At 46.4% G+C, this 13,730-nt stretch overlaps 1 pseudogene; it reads left to right on the top strand.

Moving 5' to 3' along the window:
- The first annotated feature begins 10,804 nt into the window (after positions 1–10,804).
- Positions 10,805–12,292, top strand: LOC143695887 (uncharacterized; annotated as a pseudogene).
- The last annotated feature ends 1,438 nt before the right edge of the window (positions 12,293–13,730 follow it).

Below are 13,730 nucleotides of genomic sequence, written 5' to 3'. Positions count from 1 at the left end.
ACTTTGCACATTTCTTTTGTCAGAATGGTTACTGTGTCAGCGGTGGGTATATCAATCCCTGCAGACCCACTTGTTGCCCCTGAGTATTGTTCACAAATGTTTAGCTTTGCAGTGCTGGGTAGGCCCATATTTGCTGCTGTGGTTCTTGGGGTATTTGTTTTCCCACATGCCCCTTTGCGCTCTTCTTCCTGTTTCCCTGCAACAGCTGACCATTTGCATGATATTTACTCCTGCATTGTTTAGCATAGTGCCCAAATTTAGCACAATGGTTGCACATAACGTTGCTGCTTGCATTTGATTTAGATGTTATTTTCTGGGTATTACACTGTGCCCTTACGTGCCCTTGCTGTCCACAATTATAGCATTTCGATGAAGGTCTTAGAACTGCAGCAAGAGCTGCTATTTTATGGTCTACTGAACCAACTTTTGAGCAAGCAGTAATCATTTGAGGCAATGTGGGTTCTCCAGGTAAAGTGTCAATAATCTTTCTGCAGCCTGAGTTTGCATTTTCTTTAGCCAAATGTATACAGAATTTGTGTCGCAAAGATTCATCATCTACCTGTTTTTCAATAGCTGCAGCAAGCTCTTCCACAAATTGCAAAAATGGTTCTCTCATCCCTTGTTGTATAGTATCATATCTCTGTTTTGGAGCTGCCATTTCCATTGATTTAATTAAAGCACTCATGCCAATTTGCTGAGCTTGTGCCAAAATTGAAGGATCCCACCTTGCCTGTGAATCTGGGCTAGCAAAAGGCCCAGTGCCCAGTAGGGCATCAACACCCACAGCATGATGAGGGTCGTGTTGAGGCAACTGCATATTTGTTACAGCTGTGCGCTCAGCCACTCGCCTCCAAGTTTCTTAAACTACACCGTATTGTACTGGCTGGAATGAAATAGTAGCAATATGCATGATGTCATAAGGTGCAAGCATATCTGCATTAATTACACATATTAATTGCATTACCTCTGAGGAATTAATGCCATACTGAGCCACTTTCGATTGAAGATTTTGCACAACTTTCCAGGCAAAGACGTGATGACTGTCATCCTGCCCTCTTCCAGGAGCTGCTTTAAAAACTGGAAAAGCCATAGATAGGGTTATCACAGGCAACATTTGCATTAGCACTGTTCTCCTGAGGTACTCTTGGAGCACCTAATCTTTCTATCATGTTCCAATTCTTTTCTTCAGCTGCTTTCTTCCTAACAAATTCCCAAAATTCCTGAGGCTGTTGAGGAAGCCCAGTTACTTGACATGGGGGCAAAGTCCATGGGGCAGTAGAGCTACAGCTATTAGAAGGTGAACTGTCAATATTTCCCTGCCCCAACTCAGATGTTACTGCAGGCGACTCATCACTTGATTCGCTGTCGCTGTCACTGTCAGGTAACGGAGGACATGACCTTGGAGATTGTTCATGCAGCTCAGAGGGGAGCGAGGGGGCAGATGGCTGGGCTAGAGCAGAGGGAAACGGGGGGCAGACGGCTGGGTTTGTCTCTCTGCTAAAGACATTTCAGCTACCTGGTGCAGTGGTGTGGCACCATCAGGAGCTGCTGCGCAGCTGTGACATAAAGAGGTTTAGGAGTCTGAGAAGGAGATACTATGGCAGTTTTCCCAGAAGCTTTGGCAGCTTTCCCAGAAGCTTTGGCATCCAGCCCAGAAGCTCTGGCAGCTTTCCTGGAAGCTTTGGTAGCCTGCCTGGTAACTTGCATGGCACCTGCACCTTCTTCAAGGATAGATTCACCAAGTTCCCCATCAGAGGCCCCCTCTGCCTCATCCCCTTCATCAGTTTCTGTTATCAACACTGATTCTTCATCTGCATCCTGCTCTGTTTGTTCTCGCTCTGTTTTCCATTCCTTTAATGCCTCAAAAAGCAATCCCCAGGTAACAGCTAGATCAACAACAGTTTTATCTCCCACTCAGATGACTTCCCACAGTCTGTCCCCGACTTTTTCCCATGCTTTAACACTAAATGCTGTGTCAGGATCAGTGCCAAAATCCTGTGATTTAGCTCACAGCAATATACTACGAAGGGCATAGTCAGAAGTATTAATTCCCTTATTTCTTAACAAAACTTTCCATGTAGCCAAAACAGTCTCTTCTTCATTAGATAAATTATTTCCCATTATTACTAGTTGGTGGCTCACCTACTTCCAGGTGTCTTGATAGGAGAAAATCAGGTCTGGACTTCCCTGTGGCTTCCACCCGCCATTCTCAGCTGCACCAACGCTGCCTCCCCCACTACGTCCCAGTGAGTCATGGCTGCCAGTCTCTAGGAGCCCGTTTGGGTCCAGATCAAGTATGTTCTTAAGGGTATTGAATCACATCAGGGTCACCAGATGTCACTGTCAGGCCAGTCATGACACAAGGCAGAGACCACAAGCAGTCTCAGATGGCAACTCTTTATTATCGAACATGGCTGACCTTTTATACACTTTCTAATTGTTTATACTTCTTCTACCCTAACTATTGGCCACAATAAGTCAACATAATATCATTTGGGATAAGTTACAGTGACTTCAACTAACTTTCTAAAAATACTTCATCCAGCTGCAAAGTTCTCTTCTTATCTTTCTTCAATTCCTCACTTCTCTTGGTCTCCTTAGTTACAGCCTTGGAGAGAATCCTTATCAACTTCTTGTTTCTTACCTTTCTTCTCACTCCTTTAGCTAACAGGCCCGCTGTTGGCCCCTTCCACACAAAGGCATTTGCTATACCAGCCCCCACAGTAAGGTTCATTAGTAACGGTTGCCCTATGCTGAAGGCACACAGGTGGTTACATGCCTCTATCATTTACAGCAGGATGGGCTCCTCCTTAGACAAGGACTTCAGAAGTTTTTTACAATTCTCATTAGCATTTTCAGCAGCTAATTTTGAAAGCAACACCTGTCTGGCAATGTCATTCTCAATTTGTCTTTTAAGAGCTTGTTTCAAGCAGCCATTGAATTGCATATAAGGCTCCGCCAGTCCTTGCTTTACATAAGTAAATACTTTTTGGGGGGCTCACAGCATCAGGAACCTTTAAAAATGTGCTATGCACAGCTTCAGTAATACCCTCAAGGGCCTCACTAGGAATGTGGGTTTGCCCAACAGGGTCTGAGTGGCTTCCTTCTCCGGCCAGGTGGTCAATCATGAGGGCTGCAATATTCTGGTTTGCATGTCCCACAAATTTCACAAGCAAAGCTTCTAACCCCTTTTTCCACTGAGCGTCTGTGGAGGCCAGTGGGCCTACAGAACAAAGGCCATTATAGACCTTTGGACAGACAGACAGACCCCAACTTGGAGAAATCTCCCCTGTTCAGGGCAATTGAGCAGACCCTCCTCCAGGATGCTTTGTTGTATATGCAAATATACCCAGTTCTACCTCCCTGGTTGTACTGTTGGCCTCTCCCTCCCTTTTTCCTTATATTTATGTCCTTGAATGTTCTCCCTTCCCTGCTTATCCATTGGCCCCATATTGCCTCAGTGTCCCACCCTCTTTACCCTATTGGCTGCCACCCCTTGTCTCCCCTCTGTACTGCCCTGAGCCCTCAGCCCATTGGCCCTGATGCTCTGCTCTGCCCCCCCATGTCCCCTGTATTTAAACCCGCACCCTCCACTGTTCTTTTTGTCTTTGTCTCTGGACCCCTTTGTGCATGGCTGGAATAAACCTCCTTCTCTGACCTCCATACAAAGACCCTTCCCATTTCTTTGTCGTTGGTGATTCTACAATTGTGTGCTGCAGTGATTGTGTGTGTGTGTGTGTGTGTGTGTGTGTGTGTGTGTGTGTGCCTGTGCCACCGAGCGGCTTCATTACTGGAGACACTTCTGGAAGGTCACGGCTCTGCTGCCTCTCTCTCCACCACCAACGGGCTTGTGGCTTGTGACAGCTGGCAGCCTGAACAGGGACCTGTCTGGAGCATTCCTGGAGGCGTCTTCAGTAGCTTTTTGGCTACTGAAGTTAAGCCATGTTCAGAGCAGCCAATTCCCAGGGGAGACTCCTAAGTTTTATTGGGGGAATCGCACAGGCGACCGGCAACGTTCTTGAGGCGAGAAGATTGGTTGAAGCTGACGGACAACCTGGAGAGGTTTTGTTGACCCACTGTCATGTGAGTACTATATTTGGGGGTCACCCTTTTTTGTCTTTCCTTTGCCTTCTTTTCCTCTTGGATGTTGGGAGGAAGTGTGGGGATGGGAGCCAAACTGACCCACCCACAGAGGGAAGTTTATACCCAAGTTAAAGGAATCCTTGTTGGGGAAAATTTTCATTTTTTAAAGGGAGATTTAAAATGTTTTCTTCATTGGTTGTTCAAGTATTTTCCTGATGTTTTGAGGGAATTAATTCTAACGAGTTCTGGGACCATATAGGAAAAAGGTTCTACATTCTTTGAATTAAAGGGGATCTTTCAGTGGGGAAATTTTATCCTTTGGCCTTATTGCTAAGTCTGTAGAAAATGTTGGGAAACATTCGGGACCCCAGTTTAACACCCCTTCTCCCCGTTCCTCCCCTCACATCCCTAAACTCTCTTCCCTGCCTCAGGGAGGATCGGGAGATGGATCCTGCCAGCAGGCGCAGGGTTGCTGCCATCACCCTGACATCTCCCAGTGTCCTCTGTCCCCTCTCCAGGGCAGCACTGGCCATGCTGCCTTGGGCTCTCTCCTAACCCTCTTACCAATGCCCACATACCCAGTTCTACTACCCCCAGTTGTTCTCCTAGATGGTGCCAGGAATGTGGCCAGCCCCGCCATCTTGTCTTTTCCCTCTCCAAGTTTTTCTGCCCTTTCTCCACAAAATGGTGCTGATCCCACAAAGGCAATGGCCATTTTGTCACCTCCCTGTTCTGCCAAAAACGACACCTCTGACCCTCCTCCCACTTTCTCTATTCCTGTAATCGCGCCCTGCCCCTCCCTTCTGTGTCAGGAAGTGTGTCCATGTTGGGACTTCCCCTCTCTATCGGGAATCCCCTCCCCATTGTGCACACCAACCCTACCCCTTCCTCTCTTGACTCCTCCTGATGGTCCCTCCCATTCCCATTCCCATTCCCACAACATTGGAGCCAGAAGTGGTGATGACAGCGACCAGAAGGAGCCCATATTGGCTTCCACAGCTGCCCACAAACAGGCAGAATCTGGCTGCCCCAAGAGGCTCCATGCAGTCATCAAGTGCCCTCCATCCTCCTGGGAGGATGAGAGTAGGGATTCCCAGACTTGGATTCTGGTCCTGAGTCTGAGGATCACTGGGCCAAGCTGCAGAAGGAAGCCACTGGGAGGGCTCAGAGCTCACCAAAAAGATTGTGGGCTTGCCAATTATATGTAAACACAGCAGAAGGGTGACTGCAATCAATTCCTGGGAGCCGATCCCCTATGGGGAATTGAAGGAGCTCTGCAAAGTGGCTAAGGAATATGGTTGGGGGTTGCATTTCTTAAAAAAATTTCTGGAAGCCACCTTCTCTGACCATGTCTTGGTCGTGCATGAAAATAAAAATATCATGAATTGCCTACTCTCCCTGTGTCACAATCCATCCTTACGAACGGGTTTCGTGATTGTTCATGGATTTGATCTCAGGGTGCAAAAAACCGACACGGTACAGGGGGGTTTGCAGTGATAATCAAAACAAATGCACCTTTATTGAATAACCAAATGCATTGGGGAGGAATTGGGGAAAAAAGGGAAAAATAAGGAAAAGAAGGAGGAAGAGAAAGGAAGGTATATAGCTACCAAACATAGAACAGCCAAGTCCTTTGATGGCCAGCCGATGGAGTTCACCAGGTCACATCTGGGGAGATCTTGAAATCTCTCACTAACTCAGAGGTTTTTATTATGATAACTCTATTGAAAATTGTGAGGGAGGGGGGGAAACAGATACAATAAAGAATAGATGTAGCAGGTAGTCCATGTTCTCAGCAGTAAACGAGAGCCATTGTCTTCTTGGTCCAGCGGTCACAACCTGCAGGCAAACATCTCGCTTTGGTCAGCTTGCCTCCCCCACACACCTGCCCCGGGCTGGGGGTTTCAGTCCCAGTCCTTGGAAGGAGCAGAGGGGCCTTTTCACATGGGGGTTTCATGTCTCACTCCTTGATGGAGAGGCTCCTTACATCTCAGTCTGTCTCTCACGGTGGTTGTAAAACAGGTGAGGGACCACCCAAGACTCAGAAGAAGTCCAGCCAGGCTGAGAGGTGGGACAGCTTCCAAGGCTATTGCTGCAAAAAGGCAAGATGCCCCCTTCTTCTTTCATTGGGCTCAGTGCAGCATACAGCAAACAACACCTGTGAACAATAGCTTAGCACTGTGCTCAGGTCTCGGAGCCGTTGGCACGTAACTTTCTCCAACAGGGCCAGAAACTTCAGACAAGGGTCTCTTCTTCAGTGGTCCCCAATGACGATCATGAGGCAGATGAGAGAAACTTTGGACAGAGTCTCACACCCCGGTCGAGTACATGCTGTGGGAGAGGCAGTAAAAAAGGCATCTCCAATCACTGGCGGACACATATTCAAAAGATGCCAACAAACCAAATTTAACCCTTGAATAAATGGCAGGAGAAGGTGACTTCCAGAAGCCACAAGACCAAGCAAAGGACTTACAAGAAGCTGCACTCTGTGGCATCACCACTGCTGCAAAGACATCCCTGCTCCTCACTCTCGACGACACCCTACATACACAGAGCTTCACTAACATTAAACAAGGGCAAGTGAAATTTTCATGAAATTTGTAGACAGACTTAAAGTTGCACTTGAGTGACAAATAGAAGGCCCAGAGGCCAAGAAGGAAGTGCTAAATAAAATGGCCTTGGCAAAGGCAAACAATGACTGCAAAACAATATTAAGACCCAGAACCCACAATCAACCAGATGGACGAGTCCTGCACCAAATTATCTTCCACTGAACACACCGTGGCAAGGGCAATCTCTAAGGGAGAGGGCCTTTTTAACATCCCAAGATGCTGCAAAATGTTTTAATTGTGGGGAACTGGGCCTTTTTTTGAAGGACTGTCCAGAATACAAAATGCCTAAAGACCAGCAGCCACCAAAGAGGTGCCATTCATCACACTGTATGCATTGCAACAGACATTCTAACAACTGTTCTCAGTTTTGTTATCACCAGTAACCTCACCACCACCAGCAGCATTATCAGCCAAAAAACTTCCAACAGACTGCAGGGTGGCCCCGTGTGAAGACAGCAAATGGAAAGCTGTTTCACTGTACCCTCCCCACTATTCTGGAGGTCCAATACGTGGGGAAATTCCCGCGGAGCTCTTCATACTCCAAACAACAGACCAGAGTCACCAAGGCTTTCCAGCAAGTTCAGGTCAGGACCTGACACCAACTGGTGAGTGCTTTGTCTATACAATTTGATGACTCTGCTTTCTATCGTATTCCCACCAGAAAATATGGACCCCTAGAGGGCCTGAGGGATGTGCTGGTAATAGGTAATGTATTCATGGACCAAATGAAATACATATTATAGTGGAAGTACAAACTGTTGGGCCAACTGATGAAATCACAGTCACTTCCTGCTGCACAAAACCACCACACTTCCTTCACAGAGAGACTGTGATCGCCCAAGCCTTTTTATTGCCATTAAGCATAGACAATATCCCAGAGCACCCAATGGCATTCTGGGTTGAAATCATGGGCCAAGACAAGCCCCTTATAAAGTGCAGTCAGTTGAATAAAGGTAATGACATCCACCTACAAGAGATGGTGGACACAGGGGCCAACGTTACTATCATTACACAACCTCAATGGCCCCTGAACCAGGAGCTGACTCCTGTCACTGGAGTCACCTCAGTGATTGGAGGAGCTGCCATCTCCATGAGGAGCGAGCGTATTATCACAACAGAGGGACTGGAGGGCCAAACTGCCACCATCAGGCCATTTGTAGTCAGGGCACCCACCACCCTGTGGGCCAGGGACCTGTTGTCCCAGTGGGGAGCTTGACTTGATATTCCACCTCTGTCCCGGGATTTCTATTTGGGGCCACTGCAGAGTGCACCACCCCACAATCACCTGGAAGACTGACACCCCACCGTGGGTGGATCAGTGGCCACTCTCAACAGAGAAATTACATACCCTCGAGCTTCTTGTGGAGGAGCAGCTCTCCAAGGGCCACATTGTACCTTCCAACAGCCCTTGGAACTCCCCTGTCTTTGTTCTCAAAACACCTGGCAAGGACAGGTGGACACTCCTCCATGATCTTTGTAAAATTAACGAAGTCATTGCAGTCTGGCCTTCTCTCTCCCTTCATGCTTCCCCATGATTGGAGACTGGTGGTCATAGATATCAAAGGCGACTTTTTAAACATCCTTCTCTATCCTCGAGATGCTCCCAGATTCGCTTTTTCCATCCCCTCCCTGAACAGGCACATCTGAAGCGGTACCACTGGCAAGTCCCCCCACAAAGTGAGAAAAACTCACCCTCTGTGCCAGTGGTACATGGCCAATGTCCTATCTCCCACCCAAAGGACCTTCCCAGATGCCATCATACTACATTAGATGGATGACATTCCATCGTGGTTTGAAAAGACAGGTGTCTGCTAAGGAAGGCAGGAGCTTCCTGTGAAATGGAAAATGTAATCTCCCTCCCTCTGAATTATTATAATTTTGAAATAAAAAGCTCTCAAGCAAAGATATGGGAATAAGAATACCAGTTCTTTGCTAGGAAAACTAAAAATACAAATGCAATAGTACAAACAAAAAACCCCACTGGCAGAGTCAGAATATGACCTGACACCCTGTGGGTCAGTGTCGTTATAGGGTATGACACAGTATAAAAGTACATGACTCCATCAAAAGGGTGCAAGAGAGAAATTTATTAAACCAACGTAGCTTTTATAGTTCTTCCAGATATTTACACCCATCTAACACATATACAATGCCCATTGGCCATAAAAGAGAAACAAAGTGCCTCGTAGGCGACCAGGGAGCCACAACACTCTGGGAGCCAGCCAGAGTCCATATCTCCCAACTTTCTCTCCTTCCTCTGGTCTCCATGGTAATGACCTTGGTTTTCCTTCAGGAGAGATATAGGGCTTCTCCTTATCTTCAGGAGGCCTTGCTAGCTCACAAGGACAGCACAGAATGTCTTTCCCAAAGGTCAGGATGGTGGTAGCAGTCCAATTAAATGGAGGCTGCAGTGCTCCTGCAGTGACAGGTGGGGTTCTGTTGAAGCAGTGATCCTGTAGAAGGGTGGAGTTTTCCTCTGAAGCTCCAGTGGTGGCGTAGATGGGCCTGGACTTCCTCTGGGAATGCAGTGGAAAAGAAAGCTGCTCCTCTGGGAATCCAGTGGGAAAAGGCTGTCTCTCTTCTTCCAAATGTCAAATTATATCCAGGTAGGAGTGCTGGGCTCCTCCCTCTGGCCGGAGCATCTCACAATGGGATGATGAATTTTTCATCAGTCATGCAGTGACACTCAAGGGCCCAATAACAGAAGATATCTCCCAGAGGGGGGATTGTTGAGGAAGAGATAAAGTAAACTGTTGTAAGAGACGGTCCAAAGTTTCCCTCATTTGCCTCACGACCGTCACAAGGACAGAGAGGAAGACCCTGAGGACCCTGGCTGGAGTTCTGGCCTGGTTGGGGTGGATGCTCGCCAAGTGATTGTTTGCAGCTGTGCTTGCTGTGCCCCCACGTTACAACTGCTTTGAGCAGGGGCTGACAGGGAGCGGCTTGCTCTGTACACTTACACCTGCTTCACAATCCCTGCTCATCACAATGGCCCATGAATTTCCCCACCTCTTGGCCAGATGAACTTTCTGGGGTAACTCTGGTGATCCCCCCACAGAAGATCCCTCATCTGCCTCACAAGCACTGTAAGAGAAGCCCCCTCCCAAGGACTGAGACTGAGACCCTTAAAATTCTAACACAGGGGCACTGGCCTGACTGAAGTGGGATGTTTGCCAAGTGTTGCCTGCAGGTGTGTTTGCTGGACCAAGACTGGTTTCTCATAGACACCAATCCTGAAACAATGGGTCTCGCTCACTGCTGAGATTGATTTGTCCTGTTTAGGAACATGGACTTTCTGTACTCATTTTCAATAGACTTATTCTCCATTGTCTTTTATCTGTTCTCCCCTTGGTGGATGACTATAAAAACCCCCTGAGTTATGCAAAGAATTTGAGATTCTCCCCAGCGTGACAAGATGGATCTATTGGCTGGACCACGAGGATTTTGTCTCTCCGTTGGTAGCTATTCCCACCCCTGTCTTCTTCTCTCTCCCTCTATCCTTTATCTCCTTTTTAATATTTCTATCGTATTTGCTGTGGGCACTCAATAAAAGGTGCATTTCTTTTGATTAACAGTGAAATCCCCTCTCTGTTGTTTTTTCACTCTGAGATCAGTTAATGAACCATCACAACCCCACTTGTACGAGCGGATCGTGACATTAAATTGCCATCATGAACAGGATTCTGACAGACAGAGGGGTTTGCAGGGTTGTGTGTAGTCTGTAACAGGGGAAGGATGTTTCTCTCCAGCCGCACCGAGCCCGATACCCTGAAAGGGGTGAGCGGTTGTCTAGAAAGCAAGGGAGGGTGACTCAAATTTCCCACAAACTGCACATGCCTAGGTGAAAAGCACCCCCATACTCAGTTGAGGGTTCTGTCTTCAGAATTTCACAAAAGATCTCTTAGTGCAAAAAGGGAAACTGTTTTTGTGTTTGTGTGAATCTGGACTGTCTGGGAAGTGAAGGGACTATTTGAAGTAACTGAGTAGAACCTCCCAGGCACACTTAGTCTCTTCACCCACCCAGGGAAGCAAGGGAAACACAGCAGAGGCTGTGTGGTTGTGTGCCTTAAGTCTACACCTCCCTGTCATGGTTTTGGTCCCTTCACAAAATGACGGAAAACCTCAGCGCAAAAGTTGAAGCTGAATTTTATGCTCTACTAGCCAAACACAATGCCAAACCTTCTCCCAGAGGAGAAGAACGGGCACAAAGTAACTGATTTAATTTGGAAAATGTTATTGATAGAGTATGTTCTTTACAACATGAAACAAAATTTAAACTGGGCAAAAATAAAACTATTCTCTGCTCAGTTTTGGGAGCTTGTCTCACAGCAGCTATAAAAACTCTCTTAAAGTGAAGAAGTGAGGAAAAAGCTATAATGGACTCCCTTCAAAACCTAGTTGAAATTTGGCAAAAAATTAAATGAAGAAAGGAATGAGATCCATCTGTTACGAGCTGCCCTTAGAGAGGAACATGTTAAGAATTCACTGAATGCTGATTCCTCAACACAGGCAGAGGAAAAGAAACTCCTCACATTAAACAGATTTATCCCCATAAGGAACTAGAGGCAGTAAAAAAACTGAGGAAAAAACTGCTGCCCTCATTTGAGACCCTTGGTTAAAACAGAATATAATTATATTAATGATGAAGATTTTGAACCACATATCACAACTAAACAAATACCATTCAGCACTACCAAATTGGCTAAGCTGAAGAAAGAATTTGGGTGCCTCCCACAAGAATCGGAGATAGAATACGTCTTCCAAGTGTCCCTCACTGGTGGAGATCAAATTAAATTAACTGAGCAGGAGGCCAGTGGGTACTGGGGACATGGAGTTTTCTTAACAACAGGAGATAAGCGTGACACATGGTCCCTGACACAATGTGTGCCTTTCTGGGCCGGGGGAATTAATCCTTTGGAAAGGGGAGACCCTTTAGCTATAGTCAGTACCCCCGACCAGCTTTTGGAAAGCGCCCACAAAGCCACCTGCCTGCAAATGATTCATGAAAAAGGTTGATTCCTGGTTTTCAGTCACCAGTGCAATTACCTGTAAAGCCTGAAATTATGACTCCTTTAATTTGAGGGCTTCCTAAACCTACAGCAATTACTTTACAGAAAACCATACTGGCCTTGGGTCCCATAGAGAGACTAGATAGATTCCTTGGTAACTCCACTGACCAAACTGGATCTACTGATCCTGGTTTCACTCCATACTCCATCCCCTCACAGCCCCCAGCTTCTCAATCTGATTCACCTGCCAGTAGCCATAAAGTTTGGACATGGAGCGAGGTTGCAGTAGATTTGATTAATTACAGTAGATGATATGGACCTGTAAAAACCCTGGAGGAGAAATCAGAAAAAACAAACGGTGTTTGGTTTATCAGGGCTCCTCACGGTGAAAATTTAGGGAAGGGAAAACAGATCTCTAACCACCACCATTGGTGGTTGTTGGAAGTTAAAAGGGGGGTCCCCAGAGAGGTGATGGATGGTTTGCCCCTTGATAAATTACAGAAAATAATAACGAATTTGGCACTATCAGAAACCGAATTTATCAGTTCAACCCAGTGCACCCCTCCCATCTCAGAATCCAGCCAGTGAGCCAAAAGAAACCCTCTCCCAGCCTCTCCCTCAGAATTTAGGATGTGAGCCAAAGCAAACACAGAACCAGAGAAACTAGGTTCTCCATCCCTTATAGGTGAGCAAAGGGCTGGAGCATGGATGTATCTGAGAATGCTCACTAAACATAAATCAGGAGATAAATAGATCACAGCTATCACAGGCCTCAAACAGGCACTTGTAACCTTTCTGATTGCCACTGGGGCAGAAATCTCTGCACTAACAAAAAGGATGCCCAGAAGTGTAGAATTGTTCCAACAAAGAAACAATGTTGTGCTTTAAATGCCCTAGGAACTACAGAATCTATGAATGTGGCCTTAGTAAAACTCACGCTCCATGGAGAGGAGAATCAATTAGTTGTCAAAATTGGGGATATTCCAAACAATTTATTAGGGATGGATGTTATTGCTGGGAGGCAGTGGGAAGATTCTGAGGGATTCCTGTGGTCATTTGGCGTGCCACGTCTTAACATTAGACTGCCCCAAGCTGCATCCTCCTCACTGTCTAGCAAAATTATTCATGTAAAACAATACCCTCTACCTTCTGGTGCCAAAGAGGGCATCAACTGGTTATACAGGACTTGTGAGACCAAGGAGTAATAGTCAATACCCATTCTCTTTTCAACTTGCCAGTGTGGCCAGTTTGGAAACCCAATGAGAAGTGGAGGCTGACAGTAGACTTCTGCAGGCTTAATGCCAACACAGACCCTCTTACAGCAGTGGTCCCAAATTTGGCTGAATTAATGACATAATTCAAGAAAAAGCTCACTCAATCATGGCAACTATAGATGTCAAAGACATGTTTTTTATGATACCGCCAGAAGATATGGACCGTTTTTCCTTCACATGGAAAGGACAGCAATACACTTTCACTAGGCTTCCCCAAGGCTACAAACACTCCCCCACTTTGGCCCACCCTACTTTAGCCCAGGAATTAGAAAAAACACCCAAACCTGATCCTGTAGCTGTTTAACAATACATTGATGACATTCTGGGCTGGGGGGGGGTGTGTGTGTGTGAAATAGAGGTAGTAGGGAAACATCAGCAGAAAATAATCTCTCACTTAGAAAGTCTTGATTTGCAGATGCCCCCAGAGAAAATTCAGAAATCTTCTCAGGAAGTGAAGTTTTTGGGAATTTGCTGGAAAGGAGGTATGACATGTATTCCACCTGATATCCTAACCTCTTTAGATCAGATCAAAATGCCTGAATCCAGGAAAGATCTCCAGCAAGCTCTAGAATTATTAGTGTTCTGGAGAAAACACATTCCAGATCTTTCAATAATTGCTAGGCCCCTTCATGACTTGCTGAGCAAATGGGGTGAAATGGGATTGGACTCCTTCTCAGGAGGAAACATTGCAATTGCTGTTTTTTGAAGCAACAGCTCACCAAGCACTGGACCCTATCCATCCCACAGATCCC

The sequence above is a fragment of the Agelaius phoeniceus genome, chromosome 27 (genome assembly GCF_051311805.1).
Source record: "Agelaius phoeniceus isolate bAgePho1 chromosome 27, bAgePho1.hap1, whole genome shotgun sequence".
In the NCBI taxonomy this organism is placed as follows: Eukaryota; Metazoa; Chordata; class Aves; order Passeriformes; family Icteridae; genus Agelaius; species Agelaius phoeniceus.
This window is presented reverse-complemented; position numbering and strand designations above follow the sequence as displayed.